The sequence below is a fragment of the Protopterus annectens genome, chromosome 6.part0, assembly GCF_019279795.1.
Source record: "Protopterus annectens isolate FY-2018-M chromosome 6.part0, PAN1.0, whole genome shotgun sequence".
Lineage (NCBI taxonomy): Eukaryota > Metazoa > Chordata > Ceratodontiformes > Protopteridae > Protopterus > Protopterus annectens.
In genome coordinates this window covers 1,075,529,621-1,075,552,046 of record NC_056737.1, presented here as the reverse complement: position 1 = coordinate 1,075,552,046, position 22,426 = coordinate 1,075,529,621, and positions in this window count along the sequence as shown.

The window sequence follows — 22,426 nt, the reverse complement described above, 5'->3', positions numbered from 1 at the left end:
GGTCACTCCAGAACAAGTACAAATATGACTCTGTCATTGTCCATGTTGGTGTGAATGACCTGAGCCGTACCTCCCTGGACTACATGAAAAGAGACATGGAGGAGCTCTCTGATCACTTAGCCCAGGCTGGTATGACCCTGACCCTGAGTAGCATCCTGCCCTCACCAAGAATGATACCACAGTACAGAGAAAAAATTATCAATTTCAACAATTGGCTAAGCTTCTGGTGTCATTCAAAGGTGATCCAGTGTCTGTCAGCCTGGGATGACATGCTCGACAAGCCACACTGCTTCACTAGAGATGGCTTGCACCTGTCACTCTTAGGCTTTCAAATACTGGCCAAGGCTCTTCCCACCCCCATAGTGCCTTTTTTATGCAAGGCACAAAAGACAAACCCACCACCGTAAATAGCACAAGTAACAAAAAACTGAGGGTAATGCTACTCAATGCCAGAAGTCTAAACCTCAAAATGCACGCACTTAAGGCACTCCTCAGTATGGAGAAAATTGATATATGTGCAGTAACAGAAACCTGGTTTAAGGTTCCAGGGAGCACCTCAGCACTACCAGGCTACAACTCATACCATACATTTTGGCCACAAAACCCAGACCAAAATACAAAAGGCGGGGGAGTATCCATATTCATCAAGGATACCCACACCTCCAGGTTAGTGGCACAGCAGGAATATTCAGAGATCATACACATGCAACTAACAATGGGCAAAACAGCTATTCAAATTATAGCTTGCTACAGATCACCCACCATGGCCCAGGACCCCCACTCCACATTCCTGGAAACACTGGGAAACATAAAGGTCCTACCAAACACCCTGATATTGGATGATTTCAATTACCCAAACATTAACTGGGAGAACTACTCAAGTCCAAACTCTCTTGCCCAACATTTCCTAGAATTTATAAACTCAAATGCCCTGGATCAACTGTTCAACACTCCCACCAGAGGTGATAACATATTGGACCTGGTCATCACCAACATGGGCGACCGGTGTTCCACAACGGAGGTCAACCCCTCGCTCGTTAGATCTGACCATAAACTAATCACTCTGGATATCCACATTCTGCCACCACCCCCGGTCAAAGAAACCACCGTGAAAAACTTTTCAAAAGCAAACTTCACATTACTTAAGTCCGAGGTGGGAAGTTTCAAAGCCCCCATGCTAAAGGATAATGCTGTCCAAGCTGCAAAATCCTTTACTAATGCACTCTACAGGCACCTACAAGAATCCATGGATCATGCTATCCCAAAAAAAACCAAGACTCACTTCTCCAAGAAAAGGAAACCAATCTGGTGGACCCCTGCCATAAACAAGCTATACAATAGAAGGAGGAAACTAGTACAGAAAAGAGTAAAATCCAAAGAAGGGAAGACATCCCTGATCACTATCATAAAGAAGCTACATTCCCTCATAAAATCATCCAAGGCTAGCTTTGAAAAAAAATTGCCATGGACTCCAAAGATAACCACAAGGCATTCTTTAGCTATGTCAAGAATCTAAGTGGCAATTCTCAGATCTGCTCGGAGTTAGTGCAGAATGGCACAAAATACACTTTACTGACCGATATAGCCAACATCCTGGCAGACAGGTTCAGTGCAAACTTCACCCCCAAAAGGGCCCATAACTATACCAGAAGAATGTAGTGCCCCTGAAATCACAGACACTCAGGTTAAAACAGCCCTCTCCAAAGCCAAAAACACAGCATCAATGAGACTGGACAGTGTCCCAGGCTGTGTCCTACATGAGCTCAAAGATGAACTAACCCCTCACCTAAACACACTGTTTAAACTCAGCCTCTCCACAGGCTATGTTCCCACAGAGTGGCGCACAGCAACGGTTATTCCACTCCACAAAGGTGGGGCCACAATGGACCCCAACTATCGCCCTATAAGCCTGACTAGCTTGGTCTGCAAAGCTATGGAGTGCATCATCATGGATCTCATTAACAGAGACATTGGAAACCTCCAAACACTGGACCCTACCCAGTTCGACTTTGTTAAGGGCAGATCATGCCTCCTAAACCTGGTGGACTTCATTGAGACAGTTACCAAGGCTATAGACAAGGGAAAGGAGGTCTACACAGCCTACCTAGACCTTGCAAAGGCCTTCGACACCATTCTCCACTCAGGTATTATAGATAAGCTCACCAGCCTGAACATAACCTCCTATGTCATGAGATGGGTTGCCAACTGGCTAATGGACAGAACTCACATGGTAAGAGTTGTGGGTGTTAGGTCTGACTCTAAACCGGTTACAAGTGGCATCCCCCAGGGCTCAGTCCTAGGACCCCTCCTGTTTGGCATATACTTCTCAGAGGTACAGGCAAGCACAGGAGGACTATGGCTGACCAAGTTTGCAGACGACTGCAAACTAGGGGCTATAATTGACCCTCTGGCTGACACAGACATCCTCCCAAAGGGTCTCACTGAGACAAATACCTGGTGTCAAAACCATGGCCTCAAGCTAAATGCCAAAAAGTGCATAGTCATCCCCTTTGGAAAAAAAAAGTACTCACAAACTACCACATAGGTGGTAGCCCCCTAAATACAGAAGACATAATAAGGGATCTGGGGACCCAAGTAGATAGTAACCTCTCCTTTGATAATCACATTGCCAAAGTGGTTAGAAAATCCTTCTATGTGGCCCACCTAATCACAAAAGGGTTTGCATCCAGATCGAAAAAGGTCATTGGGCTCCTCTATGCATCACTCATCAGACCCGTCATAGAGTACAATGCCCCATTTGGGGTGTACCTCACAAGACACCTGCAACAACTGGAAAGACCACAGAAGTACCTCATCAAGAGGATCACTGGCCTCAAGCAGATGCCCTATGCAGCTCGACTGAAGAAACTCCAGCTGTACTCGGTTGCATACCGCCTACTCAGAGGTGATCTCTGCCTGACATAAAAGGCCATATCCAACCCAGAATTGATGGACATGCTCCACCTAAAGCAAACCATATCCCCTCGTGCCACACGCTCCAGGGATCTAAACCTCACCACAACAATAAATAGGATGTGCTGGAGGGATAGATCCCTGTCCCAGAGACTTCCCATGCTCTGGAGCAAGATTCCAATCTACATTAGGCAGAGCTCCTCGCTAATCCTCTTCAAGAGAATCCTTGACGAGTGGATGGGAAACAGAAAGTTTACCCCAGGGATCACTTCAATTGCTCTGCTGTACAGAGGCACAGGGAACTAATCTAAGGGCCGGCGGAAGCCAACACATTCTGGCTAGGCATATAAATGCCTTCAGGCAGATAGCCTAGTACCTACCTATGAACCTAATTCCACCAATCATCCCTTCGAATCCTAAACCTTGACTTTTGCCTTTATCAGAAATCTATTACCTGAATAATCTTCTGTAAATGCTTTATCAATATACTCATACTTAACCCGTCTTTTTCAACAATAATAGCATCTGCATATGTTAACAAACTAGGCATTTTTATCCCTTCATTGGAAATTTAACTTTATTTTTTTTATTTCACATTTGTTGACTGGGATAGTCTAACTGGATTTATGTCCATTTTCAATAGAGTCTTGGGGAGATAAGCTCCAAGAGATTACTAGACTACTAATATACAGGTACTAGTTGTTATACAGTTAAATACTACAAATTTTAAACAGTTCAGCCAACACATTCTGGCTAGGCATATAGATGTATATTAGTAGTCTAGTAATCTCTTAGAGCTTTGCTTCATTGCTTCCATCACTCTATTCATGCGTGTAGATATTACATTCACTACTAATAGAAATAATGTACCAATCAGTGGACAAACTTGTCTAATACCTTTCTCCAACTGTATATCTTCACCTAATCACCAATTTACCATTGCATTCACTATATTATACCTATATGCTGTAATACAAACATTTTTAATCTTTTTACTTATATTATAGACTTTGAAATTATCCCATAATACAGAATTATGAATTGAATCAAAAGATTTACATAAATCCCCTACCATTAATTTCATCTGAACATTTCTATGCACTATATCCTCTACTAGCTCCCTAACTATTAATAATAAATCTTGAAGTATTTTACCTTTTATACCATATATATGCTCATTTTCCCACGTTCTCTTCCACCCCTTTTTGTAAAATTTGTATAAGAAGTTTATAATCTGTATTATTTAATATTATTGGTCTCCAATTCCTTAATTATCTTTTGCTACCTTTTTTCATGTAAATCTAACAACACCTCTGCATAACTCTTTATACCTAAACCTTTGTTCATCCATTCATTTAATACCTTTACATTTTGTTACTTAAACTCATCCTCTATTCTATTCCATCCAGTCCTGCTGCTGAATCTAAATTCACTACTTTCAACACCTGTTCTAATTCCTCAATTATTTCTTTTTCCAAATCCTTATTATCCTTATCAGAAAATGTACATGCCTTCCATTCCTTACATGTCTTTATCTTCTGCCCTTTAAGTAATGTCTTAATATGCTCTTTTACTATATTCATAATTTTCTCTTGCATATTACACATTACATCTGATGAATCCTTCACTTCTATCATGAAAGTATTATTATCTTTAATTATTTTACTTAAATTAAATCTGGTGCAATTTTGTCTTTTTTTCCTTGCAGAAAATATATTTTATACAATAAATATTACATTTCTTCTCTTATTCAACACATATAATTCCTGTTCCTTAATAAAGAAATGTTCATCATTACTTTCTAAACAAGTATTAGTATTATCACTTAACTCTTTATGCATCATTTTTCCAGATATATATATATATATATATATATATATATATATATATATATATATATATATATATATATATATATTTCTTTTTCCTATGTCACATAACACTTTTTTGTATTTTAGTTTGAAACTTAACTACCACTCTGACCAGTCTTTGTAAAACTCTCTCATCTCTGTATGATCTTGCCATAATTTCATTATATCTTCTTTCCCTATAGCATTCCATTTCACCTCATTCACTCTTTTTAAACCTTTACCTATTTTATATACTCAGAATTTCCTTTTATCAAAATCCAAATTGTCCTATGGTGTGAAAATCCTGTCATTAACATCACTAGTTTTACAATTAATAAAATTTATGACAAAAGAAATAATCTATTTCTGTTCTTTTTTCTCCTCTTCTATATGTCCATATCTTTAAATTCTTAACTGTCCATATTTTATAATATGCCTTACTAGTTTAACATCATATGCCTTATTTTTCTGTTGTTTTAATTTGCAATTAAAATCCCTGCTACAATGATTTCCATATTAACAGCTACATATTGAATCATATTTCTAAACATCTTTTTTCTCTCCTTTTTATGTATGCATATATTGTAATAATTCTAATAATATGGTCCATCCATCTTACATCAATAATTGTAGTCATATCTGTTATAACAAGCATGACATCTAACACTTTAATCATATCTTTATGTAAGATAAGTATCCTGAAACAGGTCTCCCTCCCAATATTCCAGATAACATTTTTCCCGACCACGCTTCTGTTTGATACCTTTCTATTTCAGACAGAAATCTAAAATCTTCTAAGATAATGAGATCACTATCTTGCTTTTTACACCACTCCAAAATGCCTATTCTTCTCTCTACCTTCTTAAAACTATTCACATTAAGTGCTAAGACTTTACAAGTAATTCTACCTTAAAGTAATATATATTCATCCCTTCCCTTTCTTTTTTTCTTTTTTAAATGCCTGTATATTTTTTTCTTTTCCTCTCCCACAATATCTTACCAATAGAATTTCTCTTTTGCTTAATTATATTCCATTTAACCTTATCACTATCACTCAACCCTGACCTTTCTTCTTCATTTTCCTGTATTAAATTCTAATTGCATATTAATTTTTGTACAACTTGTTCTCTAGCCATAGTTTCTATTTGTGTTTCCACTGTTTCTAGCTCTTTTTGCCCAACCTCACCCTTTTGATCTTGCTCTGTTAATACTTCTACAATTTGTACCTCCGTTTTTTTTTCCTTTTTCTTCAAATCCCTCAAATGTCCCTTTTTATTACATTTATAACATCTCAATTCACAATTCCTTGCATCATGTTCTATTTTTCACAAGGGAAGCATCTTCTTTTAGCACAATTACTAATTAAATAATTTTTAGACTGTGGTGGTGGTGCTGTGGTAGCATTGTCGCCTCACAGTAAGACGTTGTCCTGTTCGACTCTCAGTTAGAGCGTCTTCTGTGTGGAGACATGTGTGAATGGGCGTACCTTCGTTGAAGGTTGCGCATCAGGGCCGACAACTCGGCACGTAAAAATCTACTGCCAATCAATAGCAGACTGAAGTTCTGCTCTGGCGACCCCTAAGCCGAAAGACACAACGACAACAACTAATTAAATAATTTTTACCAGATAAAAAAACATGTTTTAGGCTGGCCCCAATATTTAACCATGCCTCTATCACCTTTGACATTTATAACACTTGGTAAAGGCACAATACTTTCATTTTCAATTTTCAAAATCGTATTGCAATCCCACACCTTGGTCCACAAACCTCTGTTGTCACATACTTTTGACATATCTAATACATTCTTACATAACTTCAGTAAATGTCCTTGTAAAGTATTTTTTTCTACTTCAGCCCTGAATTGTATATTAATCTTTTTCTTTGTCTCTCTGTAAAAAGTTTTAAATATATACAAATTCCATGGCATACTTAGGTTCATACTAGGCTATCTGCCCTAGGGCATTTATAAGCCTAGCCAGAATGTGTTTGGCTTTCGCCACCCATTTTAAATTTATTTTGCTATGCCCTTTTTCGAGGTTAGTATACTGTGCCTCTGTCTAACAGTGACACAGAAGTGATACCCGGGGTAAACCTACAATCTCCCATCCACTCATCAAGATTCCTCTTGAAGAGAGTCAATGAGGGACTCTGCCTAACCTGGACTGGGATTTTATTCCAGAGTGAAGGGAGCCTCTGGGTTATGAATCTGTCCCTCCAGCATGTCCTATTTATTTCAGTGCTGAGGTTCAAGTCTGAGCGCCGTAGCTCGATGGGATTTGGATTTTCTGAGGTGCAGCATGTCCATTAATTCGGGTTGGACATGGCTTTATACGTCAGGCACAGATCGCCTCTGAACAGGCGGTATGCCACTGAGTAGAGCTGGAGTTTCTTTAACCAGGCAGCATATGGCATCTGTTTGAGCCCTTTGATCCTCTTGGTGAGGTACTTTGGGGTCTTTCCAGTTGCTGCAGGTGTCTGGTAAGGTACATCCCAAAAGGGGCATTGTACTCAATTATGGGCCTGATGAGGGATGAGTAAAGAGGCACGATGACCTCCCTGATCTAGATGTGAATCCCTTCATGATTAGGTGGGCTATATAAAATGTTTTCTAACCACTTTGGCCACGTGGTTGTCAAATGAGAGATTGCTATCAACTTGGGTCCCCAGGTCCCTAATTACTTCTTCTGTACTTAATGGATTACCACCTATGTGGTAATTTGTGAGCACTTTGTTTTTGCCAAAGGGGATGACTATACACTTTTTGGCATTTAGCTTGAGGCCATGGCTCTGGCACCAGTTGTCTGTTTCTATGAGGCCCTTTTGGAGGATGCTTGTGTCGGCTGGAGAGTCAATTATGGTGCCCAGTTTGCAGTCATCTTGGTCATGACTATCAGCCACAGTCCATCCGTGTTGGCCTGTACCTCCGAGAAATATATACCGAACAAGAGAGGTCCCAGGACTGAGCCTTGTGGGACACCACTTGTAACTGGTTTGGAGTCTGACATGGCTCCAGCAATTCTAACCATGTGGGTTCTGTCCTTGAGCCAGTTTGCAATCCATCTAGTGACATAGGGGTTTATATTTAAGCTGGTGAGCTTATAATGCCCAAGTGGGGTATTGTATCGAAGGCTTTTGCGAGGTCCAGGTAGGCTGTGTGGACCACCTTCCCCTCGTCAATGGCCTTGGTGACTGTTTCAAAGAAATCAACCAGGTTTAAGAGGCAGGATCTGCCCTTAACAAAGCTGAACTGGGTAGGGTCCAGTGTCTGTAGGTCCCCAATATCTTTATTTATGAGGTCCATGATGATCCTTTCCATAGCTTTGCAGACCAAGCTAGTCAGGCTTATGGGGTGATAGTTTCCAGGATCCGTTGAGGCACCACCTTTATGGAGAGGGACCACTGTTGCTGTACGCCACTCTTTGGGCACATATCCTGTAGTAAGGCTGAGATTGAACAGTAGTTTTATGTTTGGGTTTAGCTCTTCTTGGAGTTCATGTCGGACGCAACCCGGGACACCGTCTGGTCCCATTGATGCTGTGTTTTTTGCTTTGGAGAGGGTGGCTCTTACCTGAGCATCTGAGATGTCAGGGGGGCAGCACTCTGCTGGGATAGATATTTGCCCTTTTGGTGGGGGCTGAACCTGTCAGCTAGGATGTTGGCAATGTCTGTGGGTTCAGTGTATTTTTGTCATTTTGGACTAATTCTGAGCATATCTGGGAATTACCACCCAGGTTCCTAACATAACTAAAGAAAGCCTTGTGATTATCCTTAGTGTCCTGTGCAGTTTTCTCTCGAAGCTGGCCTTAGACAATTTTATGAGTGCCAGTAGTTTTTGCTAATACTGATCAGTGATGCCTTCCTTTTTGGGATTTTGCTCTATCATTTAGTAGCTTCCTCCTTCTATTGTATAGTTTGTTTATGGTTGGGGTCCACCAGACAGGACGCCTGCCTTTGGAGGATTGGGTCTTGGTTTTATTTGGGATCGATGATCCATGCATTCCTGAAGGTGTTCATAGAATGCGTTTATAAAGGATTCTGCAGTCTGGGCCATATTTTCCACAGGCCCGGGGGCTTTGAAGGATTCCACCTTGGTTTTGAGGAGTGTGAAATTTGCTTTAGAGAAGTTTTTCACTGTGGTTTTCTGGGCAGGGGGTTGGGTCGGGATGTGAATATCCAGTGAGATTAGTTTATGGTCTGATCTTACCAGTTAGGGATACACTTCTGGTCTGGAGCATAGAGTCCCCATGTTGGTGATGATCAGGTCCAGTATGTTTTCCACTTGTGGGAGTGGTAACAAGTTGTTCCATAGCATTTGAGTTTATAAATTCTAGGAACCTTTGGGCTAGGGTGTTGGAGCTAGAGTAATGCTCCCAGTCTATGTTTGGGTAGTTGAAGTCGCCCAATATAATGGTGTTTGGAGAGACCTTCATATTTTCCAGTGTTCTCAGAAAGGTCGAGTGGGGTTCCTGGGTTTGGGAGGGTGGTCTGTAGCAGGCTATAAACTGGAAGGCAGTTTTACCCACTGTTAGTTGCACATGGATAGTCTCTGATGCTTCGTGCTTTGCCACCAACCTGGAGGTGTGGGTATCTTTGATGAATATCGATACTCCTCCTTTGTGGTTCAGTCCAAGTTTTGGGGCGAAAAGCATGGTATGAGGTATAACCTGGTAGTGCTGGGGTGCTCGAGCCCTGAACCAGGTTTCTGTTACTGTACAGATATCAATGTTCTCCATGCTAAGGAGAGTTTCGAAAAGGCATCTTGAGGTTTAGACTTCATGCTGAGTAGCATTACTCTTAGTTTCTTATCCCTTGTGATACCTATGGAGGTGGGTTTGTCTTTTGAGCCTTGCCTAAAATAGGCACTATGGGGGTAGCAAGAGCCTTTGCCAATATCTGAAAGCCCAGGGGTGACAGGTGCAAGCCATCCCTAGCGAAGCATCGTGGCTTGTTGAGCATATCATCCCAAGCTGACAGGCATTGGATCCCCTTTGAATGACACCAGTACTTAAACCAATTGTTGAAATTGATCATCTTGTCTTCATATTGTGGCATCATTCTTGGCGAGGGTAAGATGCTACTCAAGGTCAGGGTCATACCGGCCTGGGCTACATGCTCAGAGAGCTCCTTTATGTCTCTTTTCATGTAGTCCAGGGAGGTATGTCTCAGGTCATTCACACCAGCATGGACAATGACTGAGTCATATTTGTACTTGCCTTGGAGTGACCTGAGTGCTTGTGTTATTTGGCGGATCCTAGCACCCGACAGGCTGCTCACCATGACCCTCTCCTTGTTCAGCCTGGTGAGCGGGACGTCAGTGTGCCTGACGATAGAGTCACCTATTACAAGTGTATCAAGTGTGTTGTTTAGTCTTAAGGGCTGTGACTGTTCAGCACACTGGCTTTGTGAGATATGTGTTGCACGTGTTTTGTTTTGGGGTAGCGGTTGCTTGGGTGTCTGCTTTGGAGGTGTCTGCTGCTTAGGCAGATCTTTATTTAGAGCCTCGAGTATGTTTTTGTGTGATTATGTGTTTGGTTTGCTGTCGTGGTAGGTCTATGTGAGACTGGAATTGTAGTGAGTGTGGTTTCCTTCTCCTCCTGACTGGTTATGCCAGTACTGAGTTGAGAGAGCTTAGCCTCCAGTTTGGCTATATGGTTGCATCTCTCACATGTGTTGGAATTTGTTGGGAGGAGGAGAGGGTTGTCTGTGTACATGAGGCAGTTGTAACATTGCCTCAAGATTCCCAGATTCACCAGCTGGACCGAGAGGAGATTGACAACTGACCTTTGGACATGCTAGAATAATATTGGGAATTCCTTAATAATTGAAAACAAGGGCCAGTGGGGAGTGAGGGTGTAGTGCTTTTAATTTTTAGTGCTGACTTATATAATTGCTTTAGCACGCAAGTGCCAGGTAACTTAAGTGCAATGTGTTACAGGTAACTTAAATGCAAAACGACAAACAGTAACTTTCTTTCAAGTGAAACAAGGAAATAAGTACAGTAAGCAATGCAGATATCACTAGTGATCCACAGAAGCGCTGAGAAGCCACGCATTAGGTGGAATTAGCTCCAGGGAAATAACAAGCAAACAAACAACAAGCATATAAACAAAGCTAGATTCAGCAGGTCTGGATCTAGTCTATGCTACAGCAAACAAGGTGTACCAATTTCAATAAGATACAGTTCAAATATTCAGGCACTATAAACCTTTAACCAGAAATTCCCAGCTCAGAAGGGCAGAGTCCAGCCTCTTCTCCCACAAGAGTGCAGACCACGAACCTTCTTAATGTAAAATAACTGGCCTGAAGCCCAAGTGCCTAAACCAGAACTAATACACTTTAAGAATAACAGACACTGGGCTCTCAATCAGCAGTTCCCAACTTAGAAGGAAGAAAGCTACCTGTCCTGCCACCACAGTGCATGCCACAAACCTTCCTAATGTAAAATAACTGGTCTGAAGCCCAAGTGCTTAATCCAAAATACTTAGAATGATAGCTACACTTTAATCAAGTTACTACCAAGCAGTAATAAATACAATTGAATACTTTAGAGAATGCCTGGATTAGTGCTCAAGTTACACAAACAAAGCTAGATCCAGCAGGCCTGAATCCAGTCTATGCCACAGCAAACAAGGCACACCAACTTCAGTAAGAAACAGTTCAGATATACATGCACTATAAGCCTTTAACCAGAAATTCCCAGCTCAGAAGGGCAGAGTCCAGCCTCTCCTCCCACAAGAGTGCAGACCACGAACCCTCTTAATGTAAAATAACTGGCCTGAAAGCCCAAGTGCTTAAACCAGAATTAATACACTTTTAGAATAACAGACACTGAGCCCTCAATCAGCAGTTCCCAACCTAGAAGGATGTAAGCTACCTGTTTTGCCACTACAGTGCAGACCACAAACCCTCTCAGTGCAAAACAACTGGTCCGAAGCCCAAGTGTTTAAACCAAAAGGCTTAGAATGAGTTACACCAAGCAGTAATAAATACAATTGAGTACTTTTAAGATGATGCAAAAGTAAAATAAAGTAGGTAGAAACACAAGTACAGTAAAAGCATATGAATTTTTTTTTTTTTTGTCTTTCTGTTTTTTCTTCTTTTCATATTCTTCTAAAAATGTTTCCATTATCTGTCCAGTCTCAAAAATAATGTCAAAATGTCTCTTTTTATATGTATTAAAGCTCTTACCTTGCCTGCTTTGATTCCTAATGGTGAAATTACTTCATCCCTTACCTTATACATGTCCATTTTTTATATGTATGAAAGCTCTTACCTTGCCTGCTTTGATTCCTAATGGTGAAATTACTTCATCCCTTACCTTATACATGTCCATTTTTATATGTATGAAAGCTCTTACCTTGCCTGCTTTGATTCCTAATGGTGAAATTACTTCATCCCTTACGTTATACATGTCCATTTTTTATATGTATGAAAGCTCTTACCTTGCCTGCTTTGATTCCTAATAGTGAAATTACTTCATACCTTACCTTATACATGTCCATTTTTTATATTTATGAAAGCTCTTACCTTGCCTGCTTTGATTCTTAATGGTGAAATTACTTCATCCCTTACCTTATACATGTCCATTTTTATATGCATGAAAGCTCTTACCTTGCCTGCTTTGATTCCTAATGGTGAAATTACTTCATCCCTTACCTTATACATGTCCATTTTTTATATGTATGAAAGCTCTTACCTTGCCTGCTTTGATTCCTAATGGTGAAATTACATCATCCCTTACCTTATACATGTCCATTTTTTGTATGAATGAAAGCTCTTACCTTGCCTGCTTTGATTCCTAATGGTGGAATTACTTCATCTCTTACCTTATACATGTCCATTTTTTATATGTATGAAAGCTCTTACCTTGCCTGCTTTGATTCCTAACAGTGGAATTACTTCATACCTTACCTTATACACGTCCATGTTTTATATGTATGAAAGCTCTTACCTTGCCTGATTTGATTCCTAATGGTGAAATTACTTCATCCCTTACCTTATACATGTCCATTTTTTGTATGTATGAAAGCTCTTACCTTGCCTGCTTTGATTCCTAATGGTGAAATTACTTCATCCCTTACCTTATACATGTCCATTTCATTGTCTTCCTTTTTGTCAATACACACTGTAAACTTCCTCTTTTGTTCTGCACCTGTTATTTCTTCTTTCCTATTCTCCACTCCTGACTTCACCACCTCTGCATACAATTTTCCCTTACAACCTGGCTAGAACTCCCTCACCTCCTTCAATGGTATCAACTCACACTCACCCACAAACTGGTTAACCATCTTCTGAAGATCCCATCCCTCCAGTATCTACTCCAATCCTATCTCACCACCAGATCACTACGATCCAGCAACAAAAATCAATTGCAGGTTACTTGAGCCAGTAACACAGCTGGAGAAGCACTATTCTCCAGCGCTATAGCCAAAATTATGGAACACCCTCCCCCCACAATAACCTCTCTACCATCATGCACCCACTTCAAAGCTTTACTTAAAGCGCAACTAAAAACATGCTGGCTATGCCCTTGTAACTCTCCACTCAAACTTCTCCCACTCCATCTACCCTCTACCTCTCTTCCACCCCACAAACTACCTTTGATTACAGCAAGCTCTGATACTTCCATGCCTATCTACTTATTATATGGCAGTAACTTCTTATTGTAACAATTGTTAATATCTGCTATGACTTCATGAATAGAACATATGCTAGTTATCTACAGAATGTACTATGTTCTTCATCTGTAACTATGTCTGTAATATTTCAATTTGTGGAGCTTTTCTCCCCGGGCCTCCGCTGAAAAAGGACCTGCATCCAGTCGGACATTCCCGGTCAACAAATGTAAATAAATAAATAAATAACTGTCTCCTCATCCTGTCGTATTTTCTCCATTAAGTCTTCCCAGGAGACATCCTTACCACTCCTAGCTCACTCATATTAACTAAATCCAAAAGTTACTCATCCTGCAACCTTCCCAAATGGAGGGTTGCAACAACACATTTCTGAGTCAAAACCTCATGCTTGAAGAGATTTTCTTAAAAATTTCCTCCAAATCCATTACCAACTCCTCTCCAGTATCATCCTTTTGAGAAATCTCAGCAACGTTTTCCTCTTCTATAGCACCTCCATTTACAGGCTCACCTGACTGCACCTTTTCAACCCTCTCTTCCGACACACAAGCTACTATTACATCCTCATTTCCTGAGGCATCACCTTCTTCTTTGCCCCTACCTTCTTTGACCTATGTATACTTAATTTCCTCCCAACTTCTCCCAGCCATCTTCATGCTTTGACCAGAAGTAGGAAGAGCAACTGCATGCAGCGCCCCCATATTCGAAAAAAAAAAGGAGAAGTTCCATAGTTCCCTGGTCAAATTTCCACTAGTAGTATAAATACCACCAAGGGTCTTCTCTGAAGTTATGTTACTAGCCTAGTGGGACTAACCTGGACAACAAAGGATATTTAAATTAAAAGCTTTAAATTAAATCTATATCTCTGCCTTCATTTCAAAATTAAAGAAAAAATTCCGCATGCTGACAGTTTTGAGCAAAGTGTATGGTAATTCGGGAAGAAAAGTGATTAATGGGACAGCAGAATGTCTGTGAAGAGGACCTGGTCCATTCCCCTGCCTAGGTCACCATTTGGCCATGATCCAGCTCTGAATGTAGGACACTTATCTAGAACACTGAAAAATACTTCATAATCTTCCTGTTCGGAAAGAAGAAGGGCAAGTTTTAGGACCGAGGATCATGGTGCAGTATGTACCAGAGCTGCAAGTTACACCAAGGATCAAGGTGCAATGTGTACCAGAGCGGCAGGTTACACAGAGGATCATGGTGCAATGTGTACCAGCGCTGCAGGTTACACTGAGGATAATGGTGCAGTATGTACTAGTGTTGCAGGTTACACTGAGCTACAATGTGCACCAGAGCTGCAGGTTACACTGAGGATCATGGTGCAATGTGTACCAGAGCTGCAGATCACATTGAGGATCATGGTGTAATATGTATCAGAGCTGCAGGTTAGACCAAGGATCATGCCGTAATGTGTACCAGAGCTGCAGGTTACACTTATTATCATGGTGCAATGTGTAACAGAGCTGCAGGTTACACTGAGGATCATGGTGCAATGTATACCAGAGCTACAGGTACACTGAGGATCATGGTGCAATGTGTACCAGAGCTGCAGGTTACACTGAGGATCATGGTGCAATGTGTACAAGAGCTGTAGGTTACACCAAAGATCATGGTGCAATGTGTACCAGAGCTGCAGGTTACACTGAGGATCATGATGCAATGTGCACCAGATATACAGGTTACATTCAGGATCATGGTGCAATATGTACCAGAGCTGCAGGTTACACTGAGGATCCTGGTGCATGTGTACCAGAGCTGCAGGTTACACAGAGGATCATGGTGTAATGTGTACCAGAGCTGCAGGTTACACTGAGGATCTTGAGGCAATGTGTACAAGACCTGAAGGTTACACTGAGGCTCCTGGTGCAATGTGTACCAGAGCTGCAGGTTACACTGATGATCATGGTGAAATGTCTACCAGAACTGCAGATCACATTGAGGATCATGGTGCAATATGTACCAGAGCTGCAGGCTAGACCAAGGATCATGCTGCAATGTGTACCAGAGATGCAGGTTACACTTATTATCATGGTGCAATGTGTAACAGAGCCGCAGGTTACACTGGTGATCATGGTGCAATGTATACCAGAGCTACAGGTACACTGAGGATCATGGTGAATGTGTGCCAGAGCTGCTGATTACATTGCGTATTATGGTGCAATGTGTACCAGAGCTGCAGGTTACATTGAAGATTATGGTGCAATGTGTACCACAGCTGCAGGATCATGGTGCAATGTATACTAGAGCTGCAGGTTAAACTGAGGATCATGGTGTAATGCATGCCAGAGCTGCAGGTTAAACCAAGGATCATGATTCAAAGTATACCAGAGCTGCAGATTATAATGAGGACCATGATGCAATATGTACCAGAGCTGCAGTTTACACCAAAGATCATGATGCAATATGCAACAGAGCTGCAAGTTAAACCAAGGATCATGCTGCAATGTGTACCAGAGCTATATGTTACACTGAGGATCATGGTGTAATGCGTGACAGAGCTGCAGGTTAAACCAAAGCTCATGGTTCAATGTATACCAGAGCACAGGTTACAATGAGGATCATGATGCAATATGTGCCAGAGCTGCAGTTTACCACAAAGATCATGATGCAATATGTAGCAGAGCTGCAGATCAAACCAAGGATCATGCTGCAATGTGTACCAGAGCTGCAGATAACACTGAGGATCATGGTGCAATGTGTACCAGAGATGCAGGTTACACTGAGGATCATGGTGCAATGGATACCAGAGGTGCAGGTTACATCGAGGATCATGGTGCAATGTGTACCAAAGCTGCAGGTTACACTGCAGATCATGGTGCAATGTGTAACAGAAACTACAGAAGACTCTGCGAGTATGGCAGCTGCATGGTCTCAATATAGGAAAGGCATTTCAAAAAAGTAGAAAGACCAGCATACAATGGCACCAAAAAATACTTTAATAAAAGTATTCTTAAAAAATAAACTGGTTTCAGCTGTATGGATACAAAGCCTTCATTAGTGTGAAAAAGAAGCAAATTAAGAAATACTTTAAATACAAAAAGCAAAAGACATATGATCGGTTAAAGATGCTCATTAAGTCCTGGTTTAAAGAGACCTCCCAATTTAACAATCCATTTTTTCTCCATAGTGTTCATCATGCCAACCCAATTTATTCTTCCTGAATCTCATGATTTTATCAATAATAGTGAAATTAAAATAAGCATTTTTGTGTGACAGGTTATGCTTATAAAGGGCATTAGTTTTTTTATGGTGTTTTATCTCACTGGAGGATATTCATTCTTATTCAGTCTGGAAGTTTGACCTATATTATAAGAAAAGACAGTTAGTTAATTAGCTAAATAAATCACCCCAAGAAGTGCAATTAGCAAAAAAAAAAATGTAGAAAACTTAGGGGGGGGTTTTTGACTAAAAAACTTTTAGTTTTCAATAACCTGGGAAAATGGACACAATGGCCACAAGGATGGCAATCAATTAAAGGCTCACATAACAAGGTAGTTTGAGTTGATTTTATATTGAGAGACTGCCCATGTTTGAAATGATGAGAAAAGACATCTGTCAGCCAAAAAAACTCAGTCTAGTATCACATGTCAAAAATAGTTCGAGTGTCAAAATACAATATTCATTAATATACCTATGTTTTGTTCATAGGGGGTTTAATTAGTCTAGGGGCCCCCCCTCTCTATCCCCCTTTTCTTTATAAAGAGAAGGTTATCACGCTCCATGTTATCTACCACATGTGACCCATTTGTGTATCTCTGTCCCTGAATCTAAGTACTAAATCATCCCTAAGATGTCTAAACAAATGTGTTTCATTCTCATGAATTGAGATTTAGGAGTATTCTTACAGATATGGGGTGGATTAAAGCTGGTGGTATGGAGAAGCGAATTGTTTTCGGGAAATTTCCGGTAGACTTCAGTAGTCAACGTATGGTCGGGTGCTCTAGAGACCAAAACATCAAAAAAAATAATTTTGTTTTTATCATAGTTGACCGTGAATTCAATTCCCCATCTGTTCTAATTTAAATATGTGATGAATTCCAAAAGGTATTCCGTGTCCGATCTCCACACCAGCCAGCAATCATCCAAGTATCTTCTCCAAATATCCATTTCTTCTATATATAAGTTATGGGAGTTATCGTAAATAATCTGTTCTTCAATATAAGCCATAAATAAATCGGCATATATTGGTGCAAAAGATGCTCCCATAGCTGTACCTTGTATCTGTAAAAAGCAATTGTCCCGATAGAAAAAGATGTTCTTTGTGAGCACATGTTCGGTCAAATACAGTAACAATGTACTGAAACAAGGTTTGTACATTTCTGTTTTATTTAACCAATATTCTAAGGCTTCTAACCCTGCCCAGTGTGGAATATTGGTATAGAGAGATGTGACATCTAATGTACACAACAACCAATCTGGTTCTAATTGTACCTCAGAAAGGATCTGAAGAAATTCTGTGGTGTCTCTGATACATGCTCTAACACATTTGAGGAGTGGTTGCAGATATTTGGTAAGGAAAAGGGACAGAGGTTCAGTGAGTGAGTTTCTGCTGGTGACAATGGGTCTACCAGGGGGATTCTTTGGATCTTTATGTATTTTCGGCAGAAAATATATGTATTGTGGACATGGGTTGGTTATTGTTAGTTGTATTTTGGTGTTATTACTAATAATGCCCTCTTTGACTGCTAAAGAAAGGCAATCATAAATTTTTTGTTTAAAGAAGGGGGTGGGGTCAATACTACGATGGGTGTAGTAACGTGCATCAGACAACTGTCTGTTAGCTTCATTGTCGTACTGATGCCAGTCTTGTACAACTACAGCCCCGCCCTTATCGGCCCCTATTATGACTAACTCATGGTTGTTGGCTAACTTGATGATATTGTCCATGCATGTTTTGGATATATTATTCACCAAGGGATTATGTTTCCTAAACTGAAAGTGAAGATCCTTTATGATAGCATTTTGAAATAAGGACACATTCTGATTCATAGGGGGTATAAGGGAAGACTTATGAGATTTAAAGTCATCAGTGATCTTTGAGGTTGTCTGTTCCTGAAAAAATAATTTTAAATTAAGATGCCTGCAAAATGAAAGTATATCATTAACAAAATTTTCTTCAGAAACAAAAAAAACATGTATGAATGATAGTCCTTTATTTAGGATTTCAACATCTGAGGCAGTAAGGGTGTGAGTGGAAATATTGGTTACATTTACATCTGTTCCTTGTGTACAAACTCTCCATATTGTCTACTTCCACAATGTTTCCTGCCCCCCCTCCTCCTCCTAGGTGTAAATCCTGTAGTGCAGTAGAGTTCCTTCTTTTCATAGCGGGGGAGCCAGTGACACCCACTGAATCAGTCTCTAAACCTGAGGATGATTCCTCACCTGGTGTATCTGTGTTGTGTGTGGAGCCCTTTTTATAAAATGGATTTGGTACGTTTCCTTTTAAAAGGTGCCAGATTGTGTTGAGCAAATCAGACATGTTTGTCCTTACCAAAGTTAAAGGGGTCCCCTTTGTCATAGTCCCCTAAATCCCTAAGGAACTTCTTTTTCTTTCATTCCTTGAGCTGGGTTTCTAAGGTGATCAACTCTTTGCCAAGATGTTTAAGACTACTATGATATCTGGGCTGTCCTTCATACTTTTTAGCCATATGACTAAGCTGGGTGATGGATTCTATCTCTTTGTCTATGATCCTATTGTGATGATTAGCTAGTATCTCTACAAATTTGAGAGAAGTCTGCTGTTGCACTTCCCCCCATTGTTTCATTAAAATGTCGTCAGGATTGCTGACTAGTGGTTGTGTACGAATACGTAAACCATGTGCAATGTGTAACAGAGCAGCAGGTACACTGAGGATCACGGTGGAATGCGTACCAGAGCTACAGGTTACACTGAGGATCATAGTGCAATTTGTACCAGAGCTGCGAATTACACTGAGGATCATGGTGTAATGTGTACCAGAGCTGCAGGTTACACTGAAGATCATAGTGTAATGTGTACCAGAGCTGCAGGCTACACTATTTATCAAGGTGCAATGTGTTCTTGAGCTGCAAGTAACCCCAAGGATCATGGTGCAATGAGTTCCAGAGCTGCAGGTTACACCGAGGATCATGGTGCAATGTGTACCAGAGCTGTAGGTTACACCAAGGATCATGGAGCAATGTGTGCCAGAGCTGCAGGTTACACTGAAGATCATGGTGCAATGTGTAACAGAGCAGCAGGAACACTGAGTATCATGGTGCAATTTGTACCTGAGCTGCAGATTACACTGAGGATCATAGTGTAATTTGAACCAGAGTTGCAGGCTGCACTATTTATCAAGGTGCAATGTGTTCTTGAGCTGCAAGTTACCCAAAGGATCATGGTGCAATGAGTTCCAGAGCTGCAGGTTACACAAAGGATCATGGAGCAGTGAGTACCAGTGCTGCAAGTTACACTGAGTTCATGATGTAAAATGTACCAGAGCTACAGGTTACACTATGGATGATGGTACAATGTGTACCAGAGCTACAGGATCATGGTGCAATATGTATCAGAGATGTAGGTTAAACCAAGGAACATGATGCAATGTGTGGCAGAGCTGCAGGTTACACTGAGGATCATAGTGTAATGTGTGCCAGAGCTGAGGGTTACACTATGGATAATGGTGCAATGTGTACCAGGCGTGCAGGTTACAGCAAGGATCATGGTGCAATGTGTTCCAGAGTGGCATGATCATGGTACATTGTGTACCAGAGTTGCAGGTTACATTGAGGATCATGGTGCAATGTGTGCCAGAGCTGAAGATTACACTGAGGATCATGGGGCAATGTCTACCAGAGCTGCAGCTTACACCAAGGATTATGGTGCAATGTGTACCAGAGATGCCGTTTATATTGAGGATCAGGGTGCAATGTGTACTAGAGTTGCATGCTGCACCAAGGATCATGGTGCAATATTCACCAGAGCTGTGGATTACACTGAGGATGATGATGCAATGTGTACCAGAGCTGCAAGTTATATTGAGTATCATGGTGCAATGTGTACCAGAGCTGCAGGTTACATTGAGGATCATAGTGCAATATGTATCAGAGCTGTAGGTTACACTGAGGATCATGGTTTAATGTGCACCAGAGCTGCAGGTCACACCTAGGATCATAGAGCAATGTGTACCAGTGTTGCAGGTTACTCTGTGGATCATGGTGCAAATTGTACCAGAGCTGAATGTTATAATGAGGATCATGGTGCAATGTATACCAGAGCTGCAGGATCAAGGTGCAATGTGTACCAGAGCTGCAGGTTAAACCAAGGATCATGGTAGAATGTGTACCAGAGCTGCAGGTTACACCAAGGATCATGGTGTAATATGTACCAGAGATGCTGGTTAAACTAATGAGCATGCTGCAAGGTGTACCAGAGCTGTAGGTTACACTGAGGTTCATGGTGCAATCTGTACCAAGGCTGCAGGCTACACTGAGGATCATGGTACAATGTGTACCAGAGCTGCAGGTTACTTTGAGGATCATGGTGCAGTGTGTACCATAGCTGCAGGTTGCACAAAGGAACATGGTGCAATGTGCACTAGAGCTGGAGGTTGTATCAATGATTATGCTGCAATGTGTACCAGAGCTGCAGCTTAGACCAAGGATCATGGTGCAATGTATACCATTGCAATAGGTTACATTAAGGATCATGATACAATGTGTACTGGAGCGGCAGGTTGCACCAAGGATCATGGTGCAATGTGTACCACAGCTGCAGATTACACTGAGGGTCATGGTGAAATGTGTACCAGATCTACAGGTTTCATTGAGGTTCATGGTGCAAAGTGTACCAGAGCTGCAGGTCACACTGAGGATCATAGTGCAATTTGTACCAGAGCTGCATATTACACTGAGGATCATAGTGTAATGTGTGCCAGAGCTGAGGGTTACACTATGGATAATGGTGCAATGTATACCAGAAGTGCAGGTTACAGCAAGGATCATGGTGTAATGTGTTCCAGAGCTGCAGGATCATGGAACATTGTGCACCAGAGCTGCAGGTTACATTGAAGATCATGGTGTAATGTGTACCTGAGCTGCAGATTACATTGAGGATCATGGTACAATTTGTAGCACAGCTGCAGGTTACACCAAGGATCATGGTGCAATATGTACCAGAGATGCAGTTTCAACAAAGTATCACGGAACAATGTGTACCAGAACTGCAGGTTACATTGAGGATCATGGCGAAATGTGTACTAGACCTGTAGGTTACACCAAGGATCATGGTGCAATGTGTACCAGAGCTACATTTTACACTGAGGATCATAGTGTAATGTGTACCAAAGCTGCAGGCTACACTATGGTTCAGGGTGCAATGTGTTCTTGAGCTGCAAGTTACCCCAAGGATCATGGTGCAATGAGTTCCAGAGCTACAGATTACATTGAGGATCATGGTGCAATGTGTACCAGAGCTGCATTTTACATCAAGGATCATGAGAAACAACAACAATCAGAGCAACAACAGGAACCAAGAGCTGAGGGGAAATCGAAGGAATCAACGGAGGAGGTGACAGAACAAATGTTAGAAGGACCAAGAGTCCTTACTAGTCAACAAGGGGACTTTAAAATATATAATTATACTGTTCTAACAATTGACCAACCATTGATTGAGTTTTTTCTCCAAGGGTCTGTCCTTTGTTCCTGATAAAAAGGCTGATTTGGTTAAAACAATAATAGATCTTAAGCTATTTGTACGTAAGCTAAATTTAACCTATAGCATGGGTAATTGTTCCACACTTCTAAATACACAGAGGGTTTCTAGTGTCTTTAATCCACCACTATATGGTGTATTAAATGTGTTTGACAGGATGTGTGAAACTGACCTGAGGTCAAGGTTGGATTCCATCACATATGCTAAAACTCCAAATTTAAACATTTCTAAAATGAATTAGACTTCATCTCCCTTCTCAACCAATGTAAGGTCAGAATTATGAAACCAGATAAGGGAGGAGGTCTAGTGTTTATGGATGAATACCAATACGAGAACATAATGTTT